The sequence below is a fragment of the Lepus europaeus genome, chromosome 1, assembly GCF_033115175.1.
Source record: "Lepus europaeus isolate LE1 chromosome 1, mLepTim1.pri, whole genome shotgun sequence".
Classification (NCBI taxonomy): domain Eukaryota; kingdom Metazoa; phylum Chordata; class Mammalia; order Lagomorpha; family Leporidae; genus Lepus; species Lepus europaeus.
Window position 1 is genome coordinate 148,300,756 of NC_084827.1, and position 10,282 is coordinate 148,311,037.

The 10,282-nt window shown below is 40.1% G+C and overlaps 1 non-coding gene across 1 annotated transcript; it reads left to right on the forward strand.

The window, feature by feature from the left end:
- Positions 1–8,753: 8,753 nt before the first annotated feature.
- On the forward strand, positions 8,754–8,944 carry LOC133768769 (U2 spliceosomal RNA). Its single transcript, XR_009867076.1, has one exon. It is a non-coding gene; the product is annotated as a U2 spliceosomal RNA (small nuclear RNA).
- The last annotated feature ends 1,338 nt before the right edge of the window (positions 8,945–10,282 follow it).

Here is a 10,282-nt window from a genome sequence, read left to right on the forward strand (position 1 = left end):
ATCACAGACACAAGTGGACAGATAAGCCTCAAACGTTTCCAACTGAACTAGAAATTATATTAGCACCTTGTCATTATCTCATTCATATGCTGGGGTTGCTAAATACAATTTATCAGCACAATAAGCTTTTAAAGCTTTCTCTGAGCCCTTGACCTATCTGGGACAGGAGCAGTGTGGCACCAAGCAGCAAGCTGGGATGCAGTAAGGAGAGGAGAGGATAGTGTGGTCCAGCACCAGTAATGACAATAGGGATGTATGCCCAACACAAGTCAGAAATAGGGGATCCAACTATGAGAAAGCAGGTGCTTAAAGGACCAAGGAGACGCTGGACCACTGAGCAAAATCCAGGTTTATATTGGAGTGGGAGAGTTGGAGCTTAGTTATTGGAAATGTCACCAGCAGCTGAGGGCTTGGTCAAAAAAGAGCAAGGTAGACAGTGCAGCTATAGGAAAGCAAGGAGAATGGCTATTACTGTGTTAAGTTTCCCAGGCTTACACTACACCTATCTGGGAAGGGGCATTGTCCCAGGAGAAGCAGGAGGGTAAAGCAGACAGCTCAAGTCACAAAGCTTGCTCCAGTCCTAGCTCTGCTATTCACTCTACGAGAGACCTTAGGCAGGTTATGGTCATTCTCTAAGCCTGGACTTCTTCATTTATGGAAATGAACCCACACATCCCTTCTAATACTGTAGAGACAAGGTGGTTGAGAGTACAGACACTGGAATCAGACAGCTGATTTCCCTCAACTACAATGTGATTGTGGGCAAATCACATAGGGAAATAATTGTATTTCTTTCTTAGAGGTGTTATCAAAATTAAACGAAATAAATCATCAGCTAAGTGTCAGGGATGGGGTAGCACTTACAATTAGTTTCAGCTACAAATAACTAATACGCAATAAACAGTTGTGACTTTTTGAGAGGTAGAGAGGTAAGAGGAGGGTTAAGGGGAGCACTCCAGTCACTTGGTACATTCCCCATATGCCTACCATGGCAGGTACAAGGCCAGGCCAACGCTAGAAGCCAGGAACCCAATCTAGGTCTCCCATGCTGGAGACAGGAACTTTATTACTTGGGACATCATTGCCGATTTCCAGAGTCTGTGTTGGCAGGAAGCTGGAGACCTGAGCCAGAGACAGAAATTGAACCCAAGTACTTCATCATGGGACATGGGCGCCTTAGCTGGCATCTTAACCTGTTATGGCAAATAACTATACAAATAGCAGGTTAAGGTGGATGTTTATTTCTCTCCAAGATTCAAGAATTCCTTGGTGTCAAATCAAAGATCATATGGAATTCTGCAGTGTTGGGAACTTTCTACCTTGTCACTCCATACTGACTGGCTGCCTCTTCCAAGATCACCATGGTCCAGTGTGTACACTGGAAATGCTTTCCTTATTTGGAGCAGGCATCAACAGAAAACCAGGGTATTTATTACTAAAGGAAGACAAAAAGGAATCAATAGTGTGGACAACTAGTAGTTTATGTCACAACTCTTAATAAGTGCTGACTTCTATGTGTAGTATTTTTATTTCAGTATTGTTTGTATGAGTAAGAATTAAATGGCTCTACTAGCTCAAGTTAAAGGGATTAAAGATAATAACCCAAAATTACTACAAACTGATTTCCATTGAGGTTTTGCTTTCATCCCAGACACTGGGGAGTTTAGGGATAGAGAAATAAGTACCACTGTGGCATCTGATTTCATATTCTAACAATGTGTAAGAAAGATGGATTATGTCCTAAAATGATTGAGAAGCTGTGGTTTGGTTGATGAACTAAAGATGATATAGAAGAGAAATCAAGCAACATTAAGGCTCTTAAATGTCTAGGAATAGTACATTTATTTTAATAGCACAAAATGAAAATCAATTCCAATTTCAAATGAAGAATATATATGTCTTGAAATTAAGCGCTCTTAAAATGTTTACACTCCATTTTGGCTCTAAAAAGATGAAAAACATCAAGGGGAGTATGTGATATAATAACAGCTGTATTAAAAATGTGAAACTATACTGCAGGATGAATTTGTAAATTGTCATCATACAACCCAACAAGCAACCTAATAAACTAGAGATTAGAGAACAGAGAAACAAACAATAAAATACATCCCTCAAAAGATAAATTTTTTAAAAAGTGACAAAATATTGAATATGGATATTCAGATTACCTCTTGACATGTCACACTTGATGTTATTTTAACTTTTCACTGGGAACATGTACGTGATTAAAACTCTGATAGCAAGCGTCCCCAGAGATGTAACAGATCCCTGAACTTTTTCTTTTTACCTTTTAAATTTCCTAATCTTCAATCATCGTGATATAATTTTATGGCATGTTTAATCATTTCTCATCAGTCCCCTCTTCTGCTTGAGCTGGGTAAATGCAGTAAGAATGTTTGTAGGAAGCCACTCCCTCTGCACAGCCCTCCTGCTCATCCACCTGGCAGGGGATTAACATGCCATTCAGAGAACACAAGGAACACAGGGAAACATCAGCATAATTAAATAACACCATCAGCCTCCTCAGTGCGCTCCCAACTGTGCTGCTCCACATGAAAGCGTTTTTAAATATAGATCACCTAGGGGTCTCCTGTGCAAGTCTAGCTTTCCTCCCTCGCATTCCATCAGAGGAGCTGGAGTAGGAAGTAGTGTTTGGTGGCAGACACCCCAGTTGCTTTTCTCTTTCTATAATTTTATGCTCATTTTCAAAAATATCCAGCTATCATTTATGTATACATAATGTTAACATCTGTGTGGAAAGCAGAAAACTCACCTAGGTGAGTTGAATAGTGAGTCTAATCACCTATGAGAAATCAAATATTTGATTTCTGCTTGGGCCCCTTGCACCCATGTGGGAGACCCAGAAGTAGCTCCTGGCTCCTGGCTTTGCCCTGGTCCAGACCTGGCTGCTGTGGCCATTGGGTTGTGAAGCAACTGATGGAAGCCTTCTCTTTCTTCCTGTCTCTCCCTCTCTCTCTCTCTCCAGTTCTGCCTTTCAAATAAATAAAATAATTATTTAAAAAAGATACAGTACTTTAACCACTCTTCTGTTCCCATTCTCCAATTTCCTGTTGAGTCTTTCATTGACTAAAGCCAACTGGAAGGCAGAGAACAGTGAATTTGATGTAGTGCACTCAACATGGAAGCACGGAGGATAGTTTAGGAGTGGCCATATTACTATATGTAATATGAGTATAATAATCTAGTTTTTATCAATTTGACTTGAATATGCTGGTCCATGCAATGACACTTAATTGACAGGAAAATAATAATGAGGAAGGAAAATGCAAGTGTGCTTCAAGAGGTTCATAGATAAATAGAATTACTGTGCATTTGCACAGTAGTCACTGAGTAGCACTGCATGAGACCCTTGTATCCCATACTGGAGTGCCTGGGTTGAGTCTCAGTTACTCTGCTTCCAATCCAGCTTCCTGCTAATGTACACCCTGGTGGGCAGCAGTGATGGCTCAAGTACTTGGGTCTCTGCCACCCACGTGGGATACTCAGATTATATTCTAGGCTCTTGGCTTCAGGAACTGTTGTGGGCATTTAGAGAGCATACCAGTGTTTGCTTGCTCTCTCTCTCTCTCTCTCTCTCTCTGGTTTTCAAATAAAAATAAAAAGCAATAAATAAAAACTTATCAAAAGAAAAATAGAATTAAAATACAAGTTTATTCTGGTACAAGATTTTGGAAATGAATGCATAATTTTTTCATAATATATTTTCCTAGAACTTTTAAAGACCCGTCCTACGCAGTATAGCAATGATATCACCTTACTTTCATAGAACACTTTATACTTTCACAAGGTGTCCACCCACAGATCTCACTGGTCTCAGGAATAGTTGGACAAACTATGAGGAGCTTAGGTTGCTTTATAAATGAATACATATTGGTTAATTGTTCATCTCATTGGACTGCTTTATTCAGTTATTTTAGTAGGAGATATTGAAAGCCTGCTGTCCAGGCTTGGGGCTAGCTGTGAATGAGAGGAAGGATCTGTTTCATATCGAAGCCTCTGTTGAACTTCAGCCCATTTCCCTGGCAGGAAGGAAACTTGACCCAGTTACCACCATCCAGAGCTATTTCTCCAACCAGGGACTCACTATGAAGTCTGCAGAGATGCTGATGGCTCACCTTTTCCCTTTGGACTCTTCTAAGACCTCTGCTTGGTTTTCAGTTTCGCCTCATCCTATCTTGCTGATGTTAAAAGCGGGAAGTGTGCAAACATCAAGTTAAGATCAAATGTAGCGATTGTTTTCTTCTTTTTTTTTTAAAATTAAACTTTTATTTAATGAATATAAATTTCCAAAGTACTGCTTATGGGTTACAATGGCTTCCCCCTCCCAAAACTTCCCTCCCACCCGCAACCCTCCCCTTTCCCGCTCCCTCTCCCCTTCCAATCACATCATGATTCATTTTCAATTCTCTTTATATACAGAAGATCAAGTTTAGTATATATTAGGTAACGATTTCAACAGTTTCCCACCATATAGCATCACATAGTGAGAAAAAAAAATACTGTTGGAGTACTAGTTATAGCATTAAATAAGAGTGTACAGCACATTAAAGACAGAGATCCTACATAATATTTTTTTTAAAAAATTAATTAATTTTCTATGCCATTTCCAATTTAACACCAGGTTTTGTTTTTTTTTTTTTTTTCATTTCCAATTATCTTTATATAGAGAAGATTTTTACACTTTGTGTTTCTGCGATTGTTTTCTCATTTTATTCCTTCCAAAAGAGTGGTATCGGGGTTTGTTGTGTTATTTTTTCCCAATATTTTCAATTTGTTAAATATCAATGCTATCCCGCCTTGCGGCGCCGGCACACCGGGTTCTAGTCCCGGTCGGGGCACCGATCCTGTCCCGGTTGCCCCTCTTCCAGGCCAGCTCTCTGCTGTGGCCAGGGAGTGCAGTGGAGGATGGCCCAAGTGCTTGGGCCCTGCACCCCATGGGAGACCAGGAGAAGCACCTGGCTCCTGCCATCGGAACAGCGCGATGCGCCGGCCGCAGCGCGCCTATCGCGGCGGCCATTGGAGGGTGAACCAACGGCAAAAAGGAAGACCTTTCTCTCTGTCTCTCTCTCTCACTATCCACTCTGCCTGTCAAAAAATTTAAAAAAAAAATATCAATGCTATCTTTGCTGAAATAGTTGCTAGGTGAATTAAAAAGAACCTGGGACTTAGAGCCAGCAGATCAGAGTGCTGAGACCTGAGCCTGCCATGGAATAGTTCTTAAAATAGTTCAATAAATCTTTTGATCTTCTTGAGACCCCAGTTTTTCATCTATAAAATTATAATAATATTAAAAGAGCAAGATTGCTACATGTATTAAATGAGGTAGTACATATGAAAGTTTTTGTTAAAACTATACAGACTTAAATCTTAGTTACTATTATAAGAATTGGCTGGTGAATTCAATGAATATTAAAATATTTTGCTGCCAAAATTTTGGATATTAAGAAAGATCCAATTAATTTTATTTTTAATCTGAATGCTTGGCATCATGTAGACATTACCAGAGAATATTTTTAAGACTTTATTTTTTAAATTTCTATTCAAAACTTTAGAAAATTTTTATTATAAGATTTATCTATTTATTTGAAAGGCACAGTCACACACAGAGAGAGAGAGAGAGAGAGAGAGAGATCTTTCATCTGCTGGCTCACTCCCCAAATGGCTCCAACAGCCAGAGCTGGGCTAATCCAAAGCCAGGAACCTGGAGATTCTTCCAGGTCTCCCACATGGGTGCAGGGTCCCAAGCACTTTGGCCATCTTTTGCTGCTATTCTAGGAGCATTAGCAAGGAGCTGGATCAGATGTGAGCCAGAACTCAAATCAGTACTTTACATGCTATGCCACAGCACTGACCCCAACTTTTAACATTTTTATACAGAAGCCAGCTTTGGTTGTAGCAGGTTATACCCCTGCCTATTATGCAGGCATCCCTTATAGGTGCTGGTTCACGTCCTGGCTGCTCCAGTTCCACTCCAGCTCCTTTCTAAAGGCCTGGGAAAAATCAGCAGAACATGGTCCAAATGTTTGGGCCCCTTCCACCCTCATGGGAGACTCAGATGATGTTCCAGGCTCCTAGCTTCAACTTGGCCCAGCCCTGACACAGCCCTGACCCTTGCACCCATCTGGGGAGTGAACCAGTAGAAGGAAAATTCTCTCTCTCTCTTTCTCTCTCTCTCTCTCTGCTTCTCTCTCTCTCCATCTCTGTAACTCTTTCAAATAAATAAAGAAATCTCAAAAATTTTCTGCAATTGCATTTCCTTTTGAAGGAAGCAAGTTCTAGATTCAAAAAGAACATTTCTCAGAGATTTTGCTCGAATTTAACTGATCCTCTTGAAGAGTTCAGCTATGCCTTCAGGTTTCCCCTGTCTGGATCCTGCCTTTTAATATAATTATACAGAGGATTTGGGAACATGCCTGTCCCATCAACCTGCTTCTTTGTAGAATCCTCCAGAGATAATGGCTTCAGATTATCCAGGCATGAAGGTACTTTATAGTTGAGTGACCTTGAGAAAGTACTTAACCTCTTTGAGTCTCAACTGCCTCATCTGTGAAGCAGATAGTTATTATTTATTTGGCACCTACCCCCAAACAAAGCCCATGCTCCTTTCTCTCTGCTCTGGGAGTCCAACCCTTACAGATAGCATCAGTGACGTTTGCTTGGGTTTTGCAAATGGGAAAGCAGTTTGCAGATGACAGAGGTAAGGGTGAGGGAAAAACAGAAAGAGTGTGCCCTGCCTAGAAACACTGCAGATCTGCCATTGGCCACAACTCTGCACACTCTGGTGGTGGCTTCTCCTCTGTGGAGTTAGCAATCCCTGGGCTCTAGTAATACTGTTCCTCCCCTTACCTCTTCAGTCCTCTGGCTATTCAGCAATACCTCAACCATCCCTATCAGTTTCCGTAACCCTGCCATACATAGTCTCTGCTCAACAGTCCTAGTGATTATATTTGCACATCCTTCATCTATCCTGCTGGGACTCTAACCGAACAGGGGTTAAGAATAATAGAGTCTTTCTCAGATTGTAAATTGAAAATTAGCAAATAATATAGGTGGAACACTTAGAGCCAGCACTGAAACATCAGAACTTAATAAACACCAGCTGTTGTCATCTTGCTCTCCACTCATCCTTGAAGTCCTAATTTCTGACTTGCTTCTACCTCATTCTAGAAACCAGCCACCAGCTCCCTTTCCTCATATCTGTTTCTCCTGCCCCACCCAACCCCAGCTCCTGAAATTCCAGTTTCCAGATTGTCAAGTAGGGACTTTGGACAAGATCAAATATTCCTTGAAATAGTTTATTCACACTGTTAGGCAAAATCAATCTAAGAAATTACCCATACAACTAGAAAATGCATTGAATGACAATATCATTAACTCTCATTCATGAATTATGGCTTTAGAATATGTATGCAGCAGAGTAATTTTTAGAGAAATACATGAAAAAGTGATTGCTAATCTCTAATCAGGAGATTCATCCTCAGTAACTCATAAAGGGAGGATAATAACAGACCAAAAAAGGCAATGGTGGTAAATTTCAGTCTGTCACAGTAATTGGGAAGGTTCATGAAATACCAATGAAGTCCAGTTTTAAAAATAGTTATTGGAAGTTTGAGGTTTGTGAGAAATGGATAAACAAATATAAAATTTTCATTTTGACAGAGTATAAACTCTGCCTTTAAAAATTAGTAATGAAGTTTAGAATGCTGTAGGGAAATATAGCCAAAATAATGAGTTTTAAGAGCAAATGTTTCAGTGAGATTATTTCCAACCTAGTCAGTCATAGGGGTGATTTTCATACAGACATTTTGATACTGAATCAATCTAGAATTTGTTAAAAAATACAGAGTGCCTTCAAGTTAGGGGATTAGGGACTTGAATGGAGGTGAGATGGTTAGGATTCTCCAGAGAAGCAGAATTAAGAGGAGATTTATTATGGGAATTGGCTCAGTCAATTAAAGGTGATTAGAAGGTCCAGAACCCACTGTCTGCAATTGGAGAACCAGGAAAACTGGTTCTCCAATTTTTGGCCCAAAAGTCTGAGAACCGGAGAAGTTTATGATACAACTCACAACCTAAGGCCAAAGGCCCAAGAACAGGCGAAGCTGCCAGTCTAAGTCCCAGAGTCTGAAAACTTAAGAACCAGGAAAGAATGAATGTCCCAGTTCAAGGAGAGAGAGAGAGAGAGAGAGAGAGATAAAGGATTTTCCCTTTCTATACATTTTTGTTCTATTGGTGTCATGAACAGGTTTGATGATGGGTACTGATCTTTTTTTTTTAGTTAACCTGTCCAAATGTTAATATCTTCTAGAAATGGCCTTGCAGGCGCACTCAGAAATAATGCTTTCCAGCTATCTGGGCATTCCTTAGCCCAATCAAATTGACACATATAATAACTATCACCAGGAAGAAAATTCACAAAAACACTTTCTTGAAGCACTGGCATGAGTGGCATCATCAGAATGCAAAGGAGATTCTAGAAGCCATGAGCATCTAATTACAAAATTAGAGGCATGAACTGGTGTTGCAAGGCACCATCTCAGAGAGTTCTGTGAAGGACCACATGGTGCAAACTGCTACACCTGCCACTGAGAAATTGCAACTCAGGACGGCGCTGGGAAAAGGACTCAGGAAAATGTAGCTCCCAGACAGAGAGGGGCAGAGTGATGGTAGTGATGTGTTGAGATCTAACAATCCTACAGCCAGACAGCATCCTTGATACAACAGTGTTTTGTATCATTTCTCAGCCTTTTGGCTAAGATCAAATGTAGTATCTATTCTTAACAGTTTAATATCTGATACGTCCTCTATCCGAGGACAATATATTAAGTGGATTTTTGGAGCAGGGAATTGGAATAGGAGCTTGCTCTGTCCATTCCATGCATCAACCAAGTATTGCGGTACCTCCAGGCATGGTGCACCAAATAAATAAATAAATAAATAAATAATTTTTAAAAACCAGTGTTTTGTATAATCCTAGCAAGAATTATGTGCAAGAGGTAAATTTGTTCCCATTTTACTGGGGTCAGAGAGATGAAGTAACTTATCTAAGAACATGCAAAGAAAAAAGACATAGACTCACATATGTCTAGCTTTCCATGATAACATCATCCTCCTATTCCAAGTGAATTATCAAAGGTCATGCTCCTTCTATATTAAGGACCCTCCAAATTATTGTTAATATAGAAGCTAACATTTTCTATTATTGATAACCAAGTATATGAGAATGATAAATGGGGCTGGGTTGAACAAGTTTTACAAATGAACATTAAAATTTACCAAGTTCTCTTTTTTTCATATTTGTATCCACTATGATCTCATACCCAGTTGTGGCTCAGAGAGCAAAATAAATCTCACTCCCACAAGTTGACTTAGCACTGAGTCATAGTGAAATAATACTTTGCCTTTCAGCTGCTAGCAGGTGATTTGGTTCTCCCAATGGAGAAGAATAATGAATACATATTAGGGAACAGAAGTGAACCTTCTGGAAGCCTAAGGCTGGTAATGAGTACAGTATGCTCTTAGAACCAGGATGTTAATTCTACCTGCCAACATTAAGGTCCACATGAGTTGGGCCCATTCACGAACAGACTCAAACTCTGGGAATTGCCTCCGAATTTAACTGCCTCCCAGAATCAGAATTATTTCACACAATATGAACCTCCCAAACACCTGCAAGGCTCACACTCATTCACAGACTATATGCTTTTCTAGGAGTGAGATGGCTGAGGGGAAGTAAGAGGGTGCCAATTTCTTCTTGGTGTTCACATAAATATGAGAATGGAAATATGGAAATGCAGGCTATAAGCTAACCAGGGAAGTTAATTAATTCAAAAGAAGAGCAGTGGGGGAAGGAAATTTTAATGCAAAGGAGTGGGTGAGGTAAGAAGGAAATGGATTACAGTTAGAGGGGAATTTCAGACACCAACAGCTTCAAGAGGAAGCAGTTTCAATGATAGGGACATTTAGTTTATAGATGAGTGAGCAAGTGTCTGAGGTCAACTTAAGCTGAAGGAAACTCACAGGAGGAAATTTAGGAGCTGGAGCAGCCTGGCAAAGGCTGATGCTGAAGCAACTGGATCCAGTTGTTAACAGCGTCAACAACATGGTTTTGGAAACCCTTGGTTCTCTTTCACCTACCATGCTAATCTTCAGATCCTTGTTAGAGATGACAGTATAATCAGGCTGAAGGGCTCCATTGAACATTTGTGGTTATTTAACTCCACTGGGTCCCTACTCTTGTTTAGCAATCTTTAGATGACCC